The sequence below is a fragment of the Lithobates pipiens genome, unplaced genomic scaffold (genome assembly GCF_037356315.1).
Source record: "Lithobates pipiens isolate NorthernLeopardFrog02 unplaced genomic scaffold, aLitPip1_a1.2 Scaffold_19, whole genome shotgun sequence".
Taxonomy (NCBI): domain Eukaryota; kingdom Metazoa; phylum Chordata; class Amphibia; order Anura; family Ranidae; genus Lithobates; species Lithobates pipiens.
This window is the reverse complement of record NW_027507764.1, coordinates 574,617,064-574,637,575: the sequence shown is the minus strand read 5'-3', so window position 1 is coordinate 574,637,575 and position 20,512 is coordinate 574,617,064. Positions and strand designations below refer to the sequence as shown.

Below are 20,512 nucleotides of genomic sequence, written 5' to 3'. Positions count from 1 at the left end.
TGCCTTTGTCTATAGTACCAGATTTGTATGCATTAAAGATTATCGAACGATATTGTGTGTCAAAATGAGAAATTAAAGACACAGAAATTGGTCGATACCAGTCAGAGTTTTGAAGAATCTTATTACACATATTGAGATATTGTGAAGTATTCATAATTACGATGTTTCCACCTTTATCCGCGGGTTTTATGACTATATTGGGATTAGTTTTGAGTTGTTTTAATGCCTTTAATTGATTATGCGTTAGATTATGTTTGTTGGTCAATGGAAAATGCGTTTGTTCGATTGCCTGGCAAACTTGTTGGGTAAATGCCCAAATATTTGGATTTGTATTTAGGAGTGGGAAGTTTGTTGACTTAGGTTTAAACATTTCTAAAGGGGGAAAAGAAACTGACTGTACCGATAAACCAGTGGAAGAGATGGTTATCTCATCATCAGGAGGTACTTGGCCCTCTTCCCATAGATCCATCAAATTGGAGAGGGCTTGTTGATCAGCACTATTTACCTCATTGGTGAGTTTCAATGTATTTATTTGTACAGTAGGTTGCTTGGGCTTATGAAAAAGGGTTCTAAATATCAGTTTTCGTGCAAATAAATGTATATCCTTTATCAGAGAGAATTTGTCCGAGCTTGAATCAGGGCAGAAGGTCAGTCCTAGTTTCAGAACATCGAGTTCATGACTCGTGAGCACATAAGACGATAAGTTGACTATAGATAATTCATTCCCTGAATTGAGTTCTGGGTAGGTAGGAGAAGATTGGGTTAGGTATTGGGTGGTTGAGGGGAATCTTTCCCTAAAAAAATAGGGGCGATTCGGAGGTCCGCCGGTAGGGGAGCACCACTAGGTGAAATGATGATGTCATTAGTGTTGGTGATGGGTAGGGATGATGTCAAAGGGGCTGATTTTGTGAAGGAAGACGTGAGAGTGGTAGACATAGAAGTGTTACTGGAGGTGGAAATGGACAAGGATGTGTTAATGGGGGTGGGAGTGATGAGAGGTGGGGGTGGTGGTGGGTGATGGAACATCATTAAGGGACGAACAGGGACTTGGTTGGAAATAGGATGAGTTCGAGGTGGTAAAGGGGTACTGAGGTGTTGGTTGGGTGCTGCCATAGCGGCGCCCTCCAAATCGCTTTTTCTCCTCTTTGGGAGTCTGTCTCCCGATAAATCACGATAAATTGTGGAATGATTGGATGGAAAGGAGGTTGATGAAGCACTCGATCTAGTTTCATCATCATTATAATCCCTCCTGTTAGAGGGGCGTGATGCTCTAAAGAACTTATTTTTATTTTTACCATCTGTTGGCCATTTGTATGCCGAACCGTTCGAGTAGGAATTACTATCACGTGTAAGTTTATTTTGTTTTAAACGTATTATCTCTAAGGTATAATTTTCAATGTGTTTGGATAATTCAGATTCCTTGCGTTTAAATTTAGAAGTGGAGGTTATTTTAGCATATTCATCGTACCATTTTTTAATGGAATTATCTATCAGGTCGATATCATGCGAATATTGGATGGCTAATAAAGTCATCATTGCAATCGAACACGTTTGTAGGTTTTCTTCCCATTTTTGCTTGATGAGATTGTCAATTTTGTTTAGATTGGGGAAAATTTGTATTCTAAGGCCAAAAGGCACGATTTGTTGATCAATGTATTTATGAAAAAACTTTCTGTGCCAAAAAATTCTAACCTTACGTTCCAAGAGGCGTTGCAAATATTGCAAAGCAAGGTCAAGATCCTTATCCGATGGTTCACTATTCTTTTGAAGGTCAGAAGCTTTGTTCATTAGGCCCTCCCAGGCCTCGCCGCTGAAAGCCGCCATGGACCCAGGAGAGAGAGAGAAGGAAATAAAGGGAGAAAGGAAAATTGGGGAAGGAAAAGGGGGAGAGGAAAAATACAATATTATTGATTAGTAAAGATAAATGCAAAAAATACAAAAGAACAAAAAGATTTTTTTATCATCATTACAGAAAGTTGCCGTGTCACAGGGAGGTGGGCCTAAGGACAAAAAGCGTATTAAAACGCATGAGTACAATAGAAATAAGTTGGTCCACACTATCCCAGAGACACATTACTGTTAAAGGTACCTCATCCCCCAATAATTCTATAAATATTATATCCACGAATAGGAAAAAGGGAGGGGGGGGCAGGGGATTTTTTAACGGTACATTAATTAAAGAGACAAAGATTTCTTAAAAAAGAATTCATAGCTTTAATGTTGGAAATATGTTAAAATTATTTTGGAGAAACCAAAATAGCAAAAATATAATAGCAAATACACATTTTATACAAAAAGTTACATGACAAAGATATAGGGGATCCTGAAATTGTTAGTTGCTGAGGATGATCATATATCCTCCCGACATGTTTCGCGTTTTTGCTTCTTCAGGGGAGTATGCAACTAACATGAACATAAACATAAAGAGAGGTTTAAGAATACAGAAAATACAATTATGCCATACAATTAGATACACATAAATTTCAGAACATTAGGTATGAAATTGGTCTCAATTTGCTCAGTCCAAATGCTTACCCAGATATAATCATTTCCTGCATCGCAACCCACAGGCCAACAGATGGTGAAATAGATGACAAGAATTAGGTGACAGGATCAAATGCTAAAAACAACCCAGCCTCATGCAGGGCATAGATGGAGGTAGACAAGCGCTACAAAGATCAAAAACAAAATCCAGAGATAAATACCAAGTATGACAAGTCCAGCACAGGTATTAAAAAATGTTAGTTTGTAACAAAATGGGTAAGTAAATATTAATCCCTAAATTATAAAAGGGAATTGGGGCTGAGAAACATGCCTCCATAGTAGGATATGAGATGCTTATTATCAGAGGGATGGAACAATTGATTTTAATTAAGCCTAATTAGTATAAGGGTTGAAAGATGTGGCTACTGGGGATATACTACAAAAATACTGTTAAAGAGAGTAGAAGGAATAAGAATTATTTTTACCTGCAGTTAGAATCAGAGATGAAAGAGTTAATTCCATATGATGGTATTGGTGCAATACAAATGCAACAAGTTACAAAAAAGGAATCAATTGATTCATTATGATGTTTTATAAGTTGCAGAGTGCAGCGATATGCTGCCACTGCCAGGCTGAACCTACAAGTAAATAAAAGGAAGGATAACTAAATATAGGTATAGAAAAATGAGAGGCGGTATTATAACAGTATAAAATTCAGCTAAAGAAATATATTTACCAAGAGGAAAAGTTAGCGTGGCGGTAGTATCTGTGCTGAACCTGCGCTACAGATGAAATGACAGCGCTGCCTATTTATATCCCCCATCCATCGAGCCGGCGTCTGACGTCACCGGCTCGATGCGGACAGCCATAGGTGGAAGCAGTGAGCATGTGCAGAGCCTTTCAAGTCGGCATTTGAACTACCAACCCCATAATGCCTCAGTGCTGACACGAGGTTAATTTGGACAAATGCTGATGGAGATGGGGCTAAGCTGACTCTCCGCCCTTGAAGGGGGCGGGAAGACACAAGTCAGCATAGAGGGCAGAAGAGACGACGATTATCATGGCTTTTAACCCTAGAGGGGATTACATGCTCCGTGCCTCCTCAAATCGGGCGCCGCCTGGGGATAATACCCAGCTGCGCCCTTGGGTGTCCATATGCCCTTGCATACTTGGAGCAAGGGAAGATAAAAAGCAGAGTATCAAGTCCAAATCAAAAAATATATGGCTTTGGATTGCGGTGCAGGGAAGGAGGGAAAAAGCAAAGCTCCTCAATGTGGGTGGGACTCATAGAGAGCAACAGAGATCCCAAGTGTGCAAACCATGAAACCCACCATGGGCCAAGCAAAGCGAGACATTAGACGGTATATATTACCGGTACAGCGTTAATAATAATTGATAATGACATTAATTGATGTACAGAGATATTTTTTTGATATAACATAAACATAAAAAGAAAATAAAATAAAATAAAATATTTTGTTGAAAACAAAAAGACAAAAAGAAAAAGAAAAACCAATGACTTGGGGAGGGGGTAGGAAGAAAGGAAGGAAAAGGGAAAAAGATGAACAAAAAGGGGAAAAGGGGGATGTCACCTCTCTCTCTTCATGCCAGGTTCCACGGGGGCTCACAGCTAAGGTAGGAGGGTTCATGAAACAAACAAACAGAGATTAGCTATAGAAAGGATCTGTAGCTTATATTTTCATTGAAACCAGGGTATTTAGTGGCTTTTAGAATAAAGATCCACTTAGCTTCAGTTTGTAAGAGAAGCTTGTCCACTGAGCCACCTCTTGAGTTTAGAGGTATATGGGCCAGGGCTGAGAAACGTATCCAGTTGGGGTCAAAGGCATGATAGGTGCCTATGTGCCTACTTATGGCTGTGGTGATTTTTTTATTAAGAATAGGTTTGATGTGGTCTTTTATGCGGATAGAAAATAGTCTTTTAGTTTTACCTACGTAAAATCCTCCACAACGGCATTGGGCCAAATATACAACGCCTGGAGTGGAGCATGTAACGTGAAATTTCGAAACAAAATGGTTGCCGTTTGGCAATCTGATCTTTTGAGAGTTATGTATGTAGGGACACATGTCACATTGCCCGCATGCATAGGTACCTGGATATTTGGATTTAGTATCACCTGAGGAGTCCTGAAAGTGACTTCTAACTAAGCTGTCCTTGAGTGATTGAGGTCTCATATAGGTGATTGATGGTGCATCATTTATGTACTGATTAACAATAGGATCGGCTTTTAAAAGAGGCCAAAACTTATTGATTATAGCACGGAACGAATGATGTTGGTTAGAGTATTTGGTAATGATACGTACTTTGTTATCAAAATTTTTTTGTTTATTGGAGAAGAGAAGGGAAGTCCTATCTTTATTTTTTACTCTATTATATGATTTTTTCAGAGATACATGACTGTATCCACGTGCTCTGAGTCTATTGTATAAGTCATTGGCTGCAATCTTAAAGTCAGAGTCAGTACTGCAATTGCGTTTGGCCCTTAGATACTGGCTGTAGGGGATGCTCTTTAGGAGAGGTTTTGGGTGAAAGCTTGTCGCATGCAAGACCGTATTGCCAGCAGTAGGCTTTCTGTATAAGGCAGAATAAACATGTCCAGTGGCATCAATTTTAATAGTTAAGTCCAAAAATTCAATGGAGTTTTGGCTGTAATTCAACGTAAACTTTAAATTGAATGGATTCACAGAAAGTAAATTGAAAAAAAGCAACAAATCTGATTCTGATCCTGACCAAAAAAATAAAATATCATCAATGTACCTGTACCAGGCTGTGATGTTACTTAGAAAAGGGACGAGGTCTTCACGCGCGAAGGTATCTTTTTCCCACCCCCCCAGGTACAGGTTGGCATACGATGGGGCACATTTAGTCCCCATCGCAACCCCCTGCACCTGGAGGTAGTGGGATTGGTTAAATTGGAATACGTTGTGCTTTAAAATAAAATCCAATAGCTTCATAACAAATTCATTATAAGCGAAGAAATTTGAGCCTCTTTCTTGCAAATAGGAGCGTATTATTTGTAAACCTTTGGTATGTGGTATAGCATTATACAAACATTCCACGTCGATGGAAACCAACCATGACTATTTTTGCTATTTTGGTTTCTCCAAAATAATTTTAACATATTTCCAACATTAAAGCTATGAATTCTTTTTTAAGAAATCTTTGTCTCTTTAATTAATGTACCGTTAAAAAATCCCCTGCCCCCCCCTCCCTTTTTCCTATTCGTGGATATAATATTTATAGAAAGATCAGTGGTTTTAAATACAGCAATAAATAAATAACAGGTTGTCCACAAGTGAAAATGAGTGACATGGATATCAATTTTCTCAATTGTGGTGTTTTTAAACCAACAAAGTGGGCTATACACTTTACAATCTGATGGAATGGGTCATATAGGTAGAGCTTCACGTTACAAAGTTGTGGTAACTATACAGCTTGCGGGGGCGTGGCCAAGATGGCAACCAGCTAGGACGTGTTTGCAGAGAGCTCCGCACCTGGCAGGCTATTTATCCGGCATTTAGGGACATACATCTCTCCCCGTGGGCCGGTGAAGCGGTGGTGAGGCTCGGGGATGCGCAGGGGTAGCTCCGGTTCCCATAGGAAGAAGCATACGGTCCCGGGAACCCCGCCGGGAACTCCACTACAGACCCGCGCGGCACGCGGGCAGGCCTACACCAACATGGCGTCTCAAACGGACCACGCTGACACGCCACCGATGGGTGATGATCAATTTCAAGCTCTTATGCAAGTGATCACTGGTTGCCAGACTACCCTAACCACTAAGATAGAGCAGATACAGCTCGACATGGGGCTTATCCGGCGAGATATGGATAAACACCGGGAGCGGCTTGCCGAGGTGGAACGGAGGGTTGGAGACGTGGAAGATGTTACCCGCGACCATGATGCCTCCCTCCGTACCCTGCAGGTGCGGGTGAAGGCTCTGGAATCCAGGGCAGAGGACCACGAGAACAGGAATAGGAGGAACAACCTGAGGTTGGTGGGCCTCCCGGAGGGGTCGGAGGGCCGTGACACCGAAGCCTTTACCGAACGTTTGCTACGTACACTTCTCCCGCTCGCTGAGTTCTCCCCCCATTTTGTCGTGGAACGAGCGCACAGAATGCCGTCGGTTCGTGGCCCACCGGGCGCCCCGCCACGCACGTTTATTTTCCGCCTTTTGAACTTTAGAGACAGAGACCTGGTTCTTCGGGAGGCGAGGAAGGTGGGGGACCTGCGCTTTGAAAATGCTAAATTAATGCTTTTTCCTGATTATTCTGTGGAGACGCAGAGGCAACGCAGGACATTCGACCAAGTCAAGGCCCAGCTGCGCACCAAAGGTCTCAAGTACAATATGATGTTCCCCGCGAAACTCAGAGTGATTGACGGAGAATCCGTTCGTTTCTTTACCGCCCCGAGTGAGGCCTCCAGATGGATTGATTCCCTTCCCCAGCAGAGATAATTTTTTGATGGTGATTACCTGACTGGGGTCCACAAGCATCACAAGCTTTGCCCACTGTCACGCGGATCGGATTTCCCCCCCCCCCAGCTCTGTCCCTCCATTTTGGAACTTGGAGGGCAGGTCGGAGTGCCCCTCTCCTTTTCAATACTGGTTTTGGGCAGGGGGCGAGGAGCCGACCTGATATTCTGATGCTCCTTAGGGGGGTCTACAGGTTCATGTCTTCATATTTCTGTCTAACGGGCCTTAGGGCCCTACCCCCTCCCTAGTTTATACCCGGGGGGGTTTGCAAGATTACTTCTGGATGTGAATACTCTGTACTGATGATGCTGGACCCCGCTACTCCGATGTTGTCGTCCTGTTGGATGAGTTGCTACTAAGAATGGGCCCTTGGAACATTCCAAGAGAATTTTGCACTTCAATCTGAGGCGCCACATACACTACGATTTGTTCCCTTTTGTCTTGTTTTTTCTTTTCCTTTGCCTCCAGGAAGCGGCTGCGCTGGAGTTTGTCTACTCTGCGCAGGAGACTCTGTCCTAGGTGTGCTGGTTGATACGCACCGCCCCCGCGGGAGATTTCTCCTTTAAATGGGTTTGATTATGTTTGGTTTGGGTTCTCAAACACCCTGGGGCTGTTTTTCTGGGGTGTGGGGTGGGAAGGGAGGGGAGTTCTGGTTTTTTTTCTGTTTATTTTGTTGTTTTTTTGTTACATGCTTTCATGTTTTCTGGTATAGACAGCGCTACTATAATGAATGTATAAGGTATATCATTGCATTACTTAAGATGAGATATTTGTGCCCCGACCCTGGCCGGGTGGTCGTATCCGTTGGTCCCCCCTGCCCTTCCAGATTATGGCTCCGTTGAAGATCCTCTCCTGGAATGTTAGGGGGCTTAACCAGAAGATTAAACGCTCTCTTGTTTTTGACTACATGAAAAAATATGCTCCGCATATCTGTATTCTTCAGGAGACGCACCTAGTGGGGGGAAGGATTATGGGATTGAAGAGGCCCTGGGTGGGATACCACTATCATACCACATACTCCGGCTATGCCCGGGGGGTTAGCGTCCTTATCCATAGGTCCCTTAATTTTGAGCCTCTTGATATAGTCACAGATAAGGACGGGAGATACGTATTGGTCCATGCCACAATTGACATGATAGAAATGGTGCTGGTGGGTCTTTATATGCCTCCTCCTGCGGATCTGTCTCTACTACATAAACTGACTGCCCTGATAGCCCAATTCCAGACTGACAATGTGGTTATAGCAGGGGACTTTAATATTCCTCCTAATCCTTCCCTGGATAGGTTGACGCCTGACCGGGCCACAGACTCTCCAGTTTCTCGCTGGGCACAGGTGTTTGGGCTGGAGGATGTCTGGAGGTGGAAACACCCATCAGATCGCCAGTTTACGTGCCACTCCTCCTCCCACAACACACTCTCCCGTATTGACCTAGTCTATGCTGGTGCCCCCATGCTTCCCAGGGTCCTTGGTATAGAGTTACTTCCTCGGGGCATCTCTGACCACTCCCCACTGCTGTGTACATTGCAAACCTCTACCCCTCAGAGGGATAGACTATGGCGCTTGTCTAGGTACTGGATTGAGCATCCCACCATTGCCTTTGAGATGGGCGGTGAAATCCGGGGATTTTGGGCCTCAAATGTTGGCACGGCTTCTGGGGGGATGGTCTGGGATGCCTTCAAGGCCTATATGAGGGGGTGCTACCTCTCTTCCATTGGTCGGGAGCGCAGGAATGATAAGATCACGGTAGAGGAGGCAGAAGCCAGGGCCCAGGAACTGGAGACCCGGTTCACCCTCACGGGGAACCCGCTCACGGCTCAGGATATGAAAGTAGCGTATAGAGAGGTGGTGCTCCTTAGGGTGGCTAAAACAAGCAAACGTCAACTGGCTCAGACGCAGAGGATTTTTGAACAGGGTGAAAAGACGGGGAGATTGTTGGCCTGGATCTCGAGGGAGCAGGCCCCAATCTCCACTATCCCTCGAATACAGAATAGTGCTGGGACAATAGTGACGGATCCCCTTGCCATCAACGCTTGCTTTGCAGAGTTCTACTCCGCCCTTTATTCATCTAGGGTGCAGTACTCAGCGCAGGAGTTAAGTGCTTTTCTAGAGGGGGTGACACTCCCTGCCCTTACTTCTGAGGCCAGGGACGGTCTGGACTCCCCGATTACTCTGGCGGAAGTCCGGGTGGCGCTGGGGTCCATGCAGCCGGGGAAGACCCCTGGGGAGGATGGGATACCCCCGGAATTTTACAAGTATTACCTAGAGGAGATGTCAGTTAGAATGCATGATATGCTCACCGCGTCCCTTCGTGAGGGGGAACTTCCTCCATCTATGGCACAAGCCATCATAGTGGTGATCCCTAAACCTGGGAAAGACCCCCAGTTGTGCTCGTCATACCGACCCATTTCCCTACTCAACTCGGACGCGAAAGTGCTGACCAAAATCCTTGCCAGGCGACTGAACGAGGTTATACTTACCTTGATCCATGAGGATCAGTCCGGCTTTATGCCAGGGAAGGGGACAGATATTAATATTCGCAGGCTCTTTGCTGTTTTGGCCTCGGGGGATGCAGAAGGTGGGGAGGAGGTTGTGGTCTCTCTAGACGCGGAGAAGGCCTTTGATTCAGTGGAGTGGGACTATTTGTGGGCAGTCCTCCGTAGATTTGGATTCGGTCCAGCCTTTATCTCGTGGGTCAGGGCGGTGTACAGAGCTCCCACGGCCAGAGTGCGTACGGGTGCGGTCCTCTCCCCGCTCTTTCCCCTCCATAGGGGAACCAGGCAGGGGTGTCCACTGTCCCCGGGGCTTTTTGCACTGGCAATTGAACCTATGGCGGCTATTCTCCGCTCCTCTCCTGAGGTTCGGGGTATTGTCCGGGGTCCTTTGCAGGAAAAAGTCTCGTTATACGCTGATGATACCTTGTTGTATCTCAAGGACGACGGAGCCTCCCTACAGGCGGCACTGTCGCATATAGACCGGTTCGGACAGTTCTCGGGTATACGTATAAATTGGGCGAAATCAATTCTATTCCCACTACATGATGGTGAGGGTGGTCCCCGAGTAGATGGGCAACTGCAGAGGGTTTCTCAATTTAAATATCTAGGGGTGGAAATACACAGAGACTTGAAACAATTTATTTCCCTTAACCTGAGTCCGGTGGTTACCCAGTTGACCCAGAGGTGTACTGGGTGGAGGTCCTTGCCGCTTTCGCCAGTGGGACGGGTCAATCTAATTAAAATGTCGGTCCTTCCTCGGTTTACCTATCTCTTCCGTCAGACCCCAGTCCACATCCCGCTTAGATTTTTTAAGAAATTAGATGGCATTGTTTCGTCCTTCGTCTGGAATGGTAGGCCCCCTAGAATAGCTAAAACAACCCTCCAACGGCCCCTTGTGAGGGGCGGTCTGGCACTGCCCTGTTTTCTGAAATACTACTGGGCGGCAGTCCTAGTGACTGTCAAGTGGTGGCTCTCCGAGGGCCCGGTCAACCCTGCGTCCTCGTTGGAGGCGGCGTTGTTGGGCTCTCATGCGGAACTCAGGAACCTGATCTATAGGGGACCACGATCTAACCCTGGGATAACCCTCCCGATGCGTACGACGCTTAAAATATGGGATCTGGTGAACAAAAGGTTGGTGGGCGCAGGGGTGTGGGCCCCGGGGACTCCCCTTTGGGGGAACCCCCGCTTGCCCCACTTTCAATCCATCCCGGATCCGATTGTTTGGGCCAGGCATGGAGTTATAACACTGGGGGACATAGTGTCCCAGGGGCAGCTACTCTCCTTCGATGCTATTAAACAGGCCAGGGACCTCCCGAACCATATGTTTTTCAGATTCCTGCAGTTGCGACACGCCTTCCGTTCTCAATTCCCATCTAGAGCGACTCTTGGGGTGTCGGCGGTGGAGGAGGCGCTTGGTCCTGAGGGGGGAGGGACGCGCACACTGTCCATGGTGTATGCCGCGTTGACCGCATCGGAGGAGACTAGGATCTCCCATTTGTTTGAGCTCTGGCAAGGCGACATTCCGGAACTTACTGAGGAGGACTGGGAGGAGGGTATACAGCAATACCTGACCCTTGCGATTTCTGCAAGGGACAGGTTTATACAATTGAAGTTCCTCCACCGGGTATATTTTTCACCGGCACGCCTGGCAAGGATTTACCCTGACCGATTGACTACCTGCCCCAGATGCAAAGAAGATGATGCTGACTTTTTCCACATGGTCTGGTCCTGCCCTGGGGTAATGGGATTTTGGAGAGGGGTCCTGGCCGATATTAATGCAGTGGGGGAGCTTACGATTCCACTTAGCCCGATACCTCTCCTGCTGGGTATCTGTGATTTTCTGGATATCTCCTGGGGGAAGAAACTGTTTATTTTTTACACTACACTCTATGCGAGGAAAGCCATACTACTGCAATGGAATCAACCTCTCCCTCCTACTAAACAACTGTGGCAGTCCCTGGTGAACGCGGCTTTGCCGCTTTATAAACTTACATATCTGGGCAGGAACTGCCCTGGGAAATTTGGGAAGATTTGGGCGGCTTGGGTTGAGGCGAAGCATTTGACTATTGGTTAGGCTAGGGGGAGTGGAGGGTGGGGGGAGGGAGGGGGGTTTCCCCCTTTTTTTGTAATTTATGTGGTTTTTTGTGTGGTGGGGGGAGGTCTCGGGAGGTTTTATATTCTATGTTGCAATGATTAGTGACTCTATATATTGCTAAGAACTATCTGTGCTTATATGTGATACATTTGATTATCTGTCTACTCAAAATATGTATGTACCTTGCTGACGCATGTCTGTTTTCTGTTTTTTTTTGTTTGAAACATAAATAAAAATTCTTTGTTAAAAAAAAAAAACTATACAGCTTGCAATCTGGTTGAACAATCTCCTTTGGATTTACCAACAATTAGTAGTACGAAGGTCTACCTGTCTGGATTTACAGATGACTTTGGCAGGAACGCAACAACGTTTTTGGTAGATCTTATGGTTTGAATTGAATCAGACTTTTATTGAATGGGACAAAATTGGCATGGCCAAGTGTGGAGCAACAAAATATGACGGTTTCAACTGACCTAAGCCGATTCGTTTTTGCAGAAAAAGACTGATTTTATCATGCTCTAACAAACATAGGTGATTCAAAAGGGCACAAGAAAAAAAATTATGGACTGCCTATGGTAAAAAAAAAAAAAATTCTGCCACAACCGATCAATTAGGTCAATTAAAACCATCACTATCTGTTGATCTTTGCATGGCCATGCCATTTTTGTCCCATTTGATGTCCAACTTGATTGTTTTCTCAAACCAGACATCAATCGTACAGTTTTTGTATGGCCACCATTATGGATATTGTATAGTGACTGTACAATCAGAATAGGTGTTGCCAGTGTCAAAGTGTTCAGTCAGATGACATAGTGTATAGTAAACCCAATCCAACTAAGGCCAACCCCAAAGTAGACAGGAATAACTCAAACTCCAAGGTGGATGAAGATGCCCCGAGATGGATGGAAATGGAATTACAGCAGGGAAATCTGAATGTTGAAGTTCATCCTTAAAAGACAACCAATAAATCAGTTCACTAGACACCACTTATAACTGAAATATCACCTTTGGCTGGACTGTAAAGTGTGTGATCAACCCAACTATGGTCAACCCCGAAGTAGATGGGAATGCCTCAAACTCCAAGGTAGATTAATATGTCACAAGATGGATGGGAACAGATTCCGGAATTACAGCAGGAAAATCTCAATGCCAAAGTTCCTCCAAAGAAGCCAACCGATAAATCAGGCCACCAGACACCACTTACAACCAACATAAAATTTTTGGGTGGGCTGAAAAGATTTGGCTAACCAAGGCCAAAGTGACGGGAACACCCCAAACCCCAAGGTGGATAAAGATGTCCCAAAATGGATGGGGACAGACTCAAGAATTACAGCAGCGACATCTCAATGCCGAAAAGTCCCTCCAAGAAGCCAACAGATAAATCAGCTCACCAGACACCACCTACTGTATACCTGAAATATCACATTTGGGTGTGCTGTAAAATATATGAACTACTCAACCCAACTGTGGTCAACCCCAAAGTGAATAGGAATGCCACAAACTCCAAGGTGGATGAAGATGTCCCAAGATGGATGGGAACAGATTCAGGAATTATAGTAGGGAAATCTCAATTGTAATGTGCCCCCATAGAGACCAAAATCACTTTTGGGTGGGCTGAAAAGTGTAGGAATAACAAGTCAAACAAGTGTTTAGTGCAAAAAACGTAAAGAATTCTGAAAAAACTACAAATGTAGCTGCCCTTTTAAGTGAAAAAAAAATTATACCTTTGCAATAGTAAATTATAACAATTGTGGAGCTTACATATTTTATATATAAATAATATGTAGCTCTATACCGTAAAAAGTTTTAAACATATACCAACTGTAAGTAACATGAGAATGTGCAAAATAAAGTCCAATGTGATATTGTCCCAACACCAAGTGGTGAAGATATGGATTAACGGAAGAGGTTTTTTGAAGAATTGTCTTTAGTGTTGGGACCAGCGGCGGTTTCAGGGGGGGGGGGCAACAGGGCAATTGCCCCCTCCAAGAATATGCCCAGCGGGTGCCAGCGCGACCGGTTCCACGGGCACCCGCGGCCGGTTCCGTGGGTACAATCGTGGCCGGTTCCGCGGGTACCAGCGCGGCCAGTTCCGCGGGTACCAGCGCGCCCGGTTCTGCGGGTGCCAGCGTGCCCGGTTCTGCGGGTGACTGTGCAGAGTGGACGGGTGAGGGGGGGCAGCTGAGCGGCTTAGGAGGGCTGCTGGCCAATCAGGAAGCCAGCGGGCAGGGGAGCAGAGAGATGACATCATCTCTCACTGCCCTGCATCCCTCCAGTTCCGCCCTCACTGTGCAGGAAGCTGTGTGCAGCAGAGAGATTACATCATCTCTCTGCTGCCTATCTTCACTCTGGTCTCAACAAAAGAACACAGCAAAAAAGTGACACAGTAGGTGACAATCCGCAATGTGTGGCAGGCTACATGGCAATCCGCAATGTGTGGCAGGTGACGTAGCAAGTGACAATCCGCAATGTGTGGCAGGTGACGTGGCAAGTGGCAATCCACAATGTGTGGTAGGCTACGTGGCAATCCGCAATGTGTGGCAGGCTACGTGTCAATCCGCAATGTGTGGCAGGTGACGTGGCAAGTGACAATCCGCAATGTGTGGTAGGTGAAGTGGCAAGTGGCAATCCGCAATGTGTGGCAGGCGACGTGGCAAGTGACAATCAGCAATGTGTGGCAGGTGACGTGGCAAGTGACAATCCGCAATGTGTGGCAGGCGACGTGGCAAGTGACAATCCGCAATGTGTGGCATGTGACGTGGCAAGTGACAATCCGCAATGTGTGGCAGGCTATGTGGCAAGTGACAATCCGCAATGTGTGGCAGGTGACGTGGCAAGTGACAATCCGCGATGTGTGGCAGGCTACGTGGCAAGTAGCAATCCGTATTTGGTGACAAGTGACGTGGCAAGTGGCAATCCGCAATGTGTGGCAGGTGACGTGGCAAGTAACAATCCGCATTTGGTGACAAGTGACGTGGCAAGTGACAATCCGCATTTGGTGGCAGGCGACATGGCGAAAGACACCCTCAGGGCTCCCATTGATTCTGCATTATGGTGAGTTGAACCATTTCATTTTATATTACAATGTATTAATAGAAATAATGTGCTTCAATCATCCTGACACCATAACAACCATGGTGCCGTAATGATTGAAGTGCCAATACCAGCCATTTCCCATATAAATTGCCCCCAAAAAAACATATTTTATAGAAGTGCCCCTCCCGAGACTAGACTCTGGATCCGCCCCTGGTTGGGACAATATCATATTGGATTTTATTTTGCACATTCTCTTGTTACTTACAGTTGGTATATGTTTCAAACTTTTTACAGTATAGAGATACAAACTATTTTTATACAAAATATGTAAGCACCACTCTTTTTATAATTTACTATTGAAAAGTGTATGGCCAATCCCAAAGTAGATGGGAACACCCAAAACTCCAAGATGGATGAAGATATCCCAAGATGCATAGAAGCAAACTCAGGAATTACAGCAGGTTATCTAAATGCTGAAGGTCCTCCAAACAAACCAACAGATAACCCCAAAAAATATGGATAGCCCAACCCAAATATGGCCAACCCCAAAGTAAACGGGAACACACCAAACTCCAAGATGGATGAAGATGTTCCAAGATGGATGGGAACAGACTCGGGAATTACATCAGAAAAATCTCAATGCTGAAGTTCCTCCAAGAAACCACCAGATAAATTGGCCCACCATACTATACCTATAACCAAAATATCACTTTTGGGTGGGGTAGCCCTTAAAATTCAATCTCTTTTTTTTCTCCTGAATGTACCTACATTCTTGTAAGCACATTTTGCTTGCTGCTAATGTGTCTATATGTCCATAAATTGTTCTATTGATGCAATCATTCCATTTTCCAAGTCCGCAGATGTTAGTTGAGTTGGCTTCAGGGCAGAGCTTACTCAATCAGTCCCATTAACTGCTGGCAGAGTTTGTACATAGCTGCTAACAGTTGTTCCACAAGCGATAATTATGATGTGTTGTAGGTATTAATTGGTGTAATTGCGTTGAAAGGACATAATTGTCTAAGTTTATTGTCATGAGCCTCTTGTATGCAGGTGGCAGGTCTTCTGGCAGTCTCATGGATATCAGCATCCCCGTACAACTCCCTTTTGCTGCCTCTGGACCCCTTTGGAAAGTGAACCATTTACAAAATTAAAATTTTGGACCACACTGATGTGCTGCCGTCCCAATGAGAGAAAACGCCGTCTCTTCAGGCTAAGCCCACCGTTTGACATCATAACATTGTTTCTGGTGGAAAAGGGTAGCAAGTATGGGGCAATGTTTACACACCAAAAGTTCTGCAGTTCACGTGTGGAGGATGTAGCGTTGGACTCCAATCATCCATAATTCATGGTTCAAGGAGACCAATCACAGTCAAGTGGCGCAATAGCTCCAGTAAGGTTGCTCCCTCCACAAACAGGATATCCTCTACTCTAGATATGGGACCCAGAGCTTGGAATCCAGGAATAGAAAGTCCAGTGAGAGCAAGAGACCAAGGGAGTCAGAAAATCTTTTATCACTAGTATTAATTCATAACGAGAAGACATAAAGATAGTTACGTGTTTCGGGGGCTAACCCCCTCCCACCACCACCACCACCACCACCACCACCTCCTTTTTAAGGGAAATTATAATATGTGGTTAGAAGAATTAAAAAATGAATTAGCCATCAAAATGTATTGTTTAAAGAATAAATAGTGAAACACTCTGCTGCTTTACTGTTCCATTTTTTAGTTCTATTTTTATGAATTAACACTAGTATTTAAATATATTTGGACTCTTAGCTGCTTGGTTTGGTGCTCTCAACAGACATTCTATTCTTGCCGTTCATACTGTATGTGACCCACAGTGAATCTTCAATTTTGTGGCCACAGAAGCCCATATACCCATATACAGTCGTTGTAATTACAGGGCAATATGGAATTTTCCCTGGACACACCAGGAAAATGATTACCATGAGTCTTGAATACTATTGTAAAATTGTTATTTTGTAATGTTCCTGGAGAGACAGGGAAGAGGAAATGTTCCTTGTCCCTGAAGGGTTAGTTAGCCCAGAATTGATATTTCAATGTTTGATAGATGCTGGAGAGCTACACCACCTGCCAGTCTCTTCTGTGTCTGTTGGACTCCATTGGTGAGATCTCTGTGCTGAGTTCCCAGGTGGGTGGGAACTACCTATACCCCTCATTTTAGTGGTTGCCCCCCCCCCATAACCCTTTTCTGAATATATGTGGACCAACCAGTCGTGGCCCCTATCCTCATAATTAATAGCTTTTTGACTATGCGTGTGCAGTGACTCAAATAAGGGTGGTGCTATGACCCCAGGAACGTGGGCCCAAGACACAGCGTGGGCAAAACAGAGGACAAATATGGGGGCTGTCCTGGCAAATCCAGGACAATTGGCATCTACGTGAATGGTAGAGTGGAAGTAAGTGTTCCGCTTAAGGGAAGGTCAGTGACGGAGTTAACTGGCAGTTCAAAGAGCATGAAAAGTGCTGTCACACCACCTTAATATATTCCTGTATAATCAACTGGGGTTATCTGTCTGTATAAATAAGGTCCATGGTGTCCACAGAAGACTTTTCCGCATTGGCTTACAGCCACCAGTAATGCCGGCCATACACGGTTCGAATTTCGAAAGAATTTTCTTTCGAAAATCGTATCTAAGAATTTTTGTATGAATTTCGCACTATTAGTGGGCTGCAGCAACAGCCGATTTTCGTGCGGAAATAAAATTTGAGGAATCGGACATGTTGGAAATTTTTTGAAAAACGAACGATTTTCTAATCAATGATGGGAGAATCGTGCAATAAACGTAATAAGAAAAGAAAATGTACGGAGATAAAAGAAAATTTACGGAGAGAAAAGAAGATTCCCAGCCAAGAAAATTCTTTTCTGTAGCAACATGAGGTGAAATTGAAGGCTTGGTCGCCCGAATTTGGAAAATCAATGGTGGCATCATCGGATCACAAAAAAAACCGAATTTTCTGATTTTGAAAAGAAAATTTGTTCGAAATTCGACCGTGTATAGCCTGCATAAGACCCGATTGTGCTTCTTCAAACCTGCTTATGGTATTAAAGTTCTTTTTCAGAACCGACTACTAAAAGACGTTCATTCAGTCATGTGACACAAGCGACATCAATACTTTCCATACGTGTTTTATTACAGAGGAGTGACATTGCCTTGCGCTAAAGATAAGACGTATTTTACGAGTGTGACCTCATAGAAAGCAGTGCAAGGTCATACACACATCAATGGGACTTTTTCATTAACTGGACAAAAATAAAGTTTCAGCAGATACAGATCTCAGATACAGAAATGCCAAAAACTTAAAGGGTCAGTCTACGAAAAAAAAAGTGAAGTGTAATTATAGGCTGAACTTGGTGGGCTCAGATATAGACAAATTACTGCCATAAATCCTTAATTTGTCCCTGTCCATCTGGGTGATTTGGGTATTTCTGCCTATCTTTTGTGTGTTCCAGCTTCTCCTTTTACATTCTCAATGGTATAAAATACATAAAAAATCCAGCAGGGAGGTATAAACCCCTCATAATGGGCAAATTTCGACAAATTCGTTAATTCGGAAATATCCGAATGAATGAAAAGCCGTTTCACAAATTTTTCTGAATATTCTAAAAAATTGAATTAGTACATTTTAAAATTCGGAAATCTCAAATCTAAAATTCGGAAATAACTAACTAATAATAACTTAACTATTACTAACTATTAAATTATAGGTATTGGAATGTTTTTTCAAATTTGGCTGTTAGTGAACGTAACGAATACGAATTTATCCAAAGTTATGTATTATCCCAAATAATGAATTCTGTATCTAAATGAATGGAACGTAACAAATGAAGAATAATAAATAACAATAATAATAAAAACTTTTTTTTAAATTATTATTATTACTTATTAATTCGGTATTCTGTTCTATTTGTTTAAATGTGCCATTCGTTATTTTGGATAATTCGTAACTTCGGATAACTTTGTATTCGCTACGTTCACTAACAGCCAAATTTGAAAGGAAAATCAATGCCTATAATTTAACCACTTCAGCCCCGGACCATTTTGCTGGTCAAAGACCAGACCACTCTCTGCGATTCGGCACTGCGCCACTTTAACTGACAATTGTGCGGTCGTGCGACGCGGCTCCCAAACAAAATTGACGTCCTTTTTTCCCCACAAATAGAGCTTTCTTTTGGTGGTATTTGATCACCCCTGCAGTTTTTATTTTTTGCGCTATAAACAAAAATAGAGCGACAATTTTGAAAAAAACACTTTTTTTTTTACTTTTTGTTATAGTAAATATCCCCCAAAAATATATAAAAAAAACATTTTTTTTCCCTCAGTTTAGGCCGATACGTATTCTTCTACATATTTTTGGTAAAAAAAAATCGCAATAAGCAATTATTGATTGGTTTGCGCAAAAGTTATAGAGTTTACAAAATAGGGGATAGTTTTATGGCATTTTTATAATTTTTTTTTTACTAGTAATGGCGGCGATCAGCGATTTTTATTGTGACTGCGACATTATGGCGGACACATCGGATATTTTTGACACATTTTTGGGACCATTGTCATTTATACAGCAATCACTGCTATATAAATGCAGTGATTCCTGTGTAAATGACACTGGCAGTGAAGGGGTTAACCAGTGGGTGGCAGTGTAGGGGTTAAGTGTTCCTAGGGGTGTGTTACTAACTGTTGGGGGCTGGGCTTTAATTTAGTGAACACTGATCTCTGCTCCAATCAAATGGAGCAGAGATCAGCGTCACTAGTTGCTAGGCAGAACGGGGAGATGCTGTTTACAACGGCATTTCCTCGTTCAGCCGCCCCGTGAGACGATCGCGGGTATGCCCGCGGCGATCGAGTCCGTGGGACCTGCTACCAGACTCAGGGGGGGCGGCGGCGCTGGTGGCGCGCTCGCGATGGCAGGGCGGCATTAAAGATTGGACGTACCTGTACGCCAATATGCCTGCCCGTGCCATTCTGCCGACGTACATCGGCGTGCGCCGGTCGGGAACTGGTTAATAGTTAGTTATTAGTTAGTTAGTTATCCTTTAAAATTTTTGGATTTTCTTTCTTATTTTCAGATCTTCAAATTTACGAATTTGCGAATTTTGGAAATTACGAATTGCGATCATAACGAATGACCCAAAAAAGAAAGCAAAAAAAAAATGAATGAAACGAAAACAAACACATTCTTCAGCAGTGCACATGTCTAACCAGGACAAACGGAAGGGGGGGGGGGGGGGGGGGCGAATGTCCCTTGCAGGGACACAAATGGAAATTAGTGCTTACCCCTCACCACTCTATCCAAATAAACAAAAAAAAATAAATGGTTTAAACCAAACATGGTTGTCTGTGGTGTTGACAGCTTCAAACCTCCCAACTTTTTGAGATGGGAAAGAGGGACATCTATTATCAAAAATATATAGGCATAAGACACACCCCCTTAACCACTTCAGCCCCGGAAAAATTGGCTGTACAATGACCAGGCCATTTTTTGCGATTCAGCACTGGGTCGCTTTAACCGGTTCCCGACCGCCTCACGCAGATATACTGCGGCAGAAGGGCACGTACAGGCAGATTAACATACGTGACCATGATCGTGGGTCCTGCGGACTCGATGTCTGTGGGGATACCCGCGATCGCCTCATGGAGAGGAAGAACGGGGAGATGCTGATGTAAACAAGCATCTCCCCATTCTGCCGAGTGATACTGACACTGATCTCTGCTCCCTGTAATTGGGAGCAGTGATCAGTGACGTGTTGCACACAGACCCTCCCCCCCCCCACAGTTAGAATCACTCCCTAGGACACACTTAGCCCCTACAGCGCCACCTAGTGGTTAAACCCCTTCACTGCCAGTGACATTTTTACAGTAATCAATGCAATTTTTTAGCATTGATCG

At 44.2% G+C, this 20,512-nt stretch overlaps 1 protein-coding gene and 1 long non-coding RNA gene across 2 annotated transcripts in view; one reads left to right on the top strand and one right to left on the bottom strand.

Annotated features, from left to right (window-relative positions):
* Positions 1 to 20,512, top strand: part of LOC143998112 (collagen alpha-1(XXII) chain-like) — a 393,374-nt gene that overhangs the window by 18,274 nt on the left and 354,588 nt on the right. The window lies entirely within an intron of this gene.
* On the bottom strand, positions 2,347 to 3,522 carry LOC143998405 (uncharacterized). Its single transcript, XR_013277910.1, has 4 exons — positions 3,221 to 3,522; positions 2,970 to 3,122; positions 2,536 to 2,669; positions 2,347 to 2,403 (listed from the first exon to the last, which is right to left on the bottom strand). It is a non-coding gene; the product is annotated as an uncharacterized LOC143998405 (long non-coding RNA).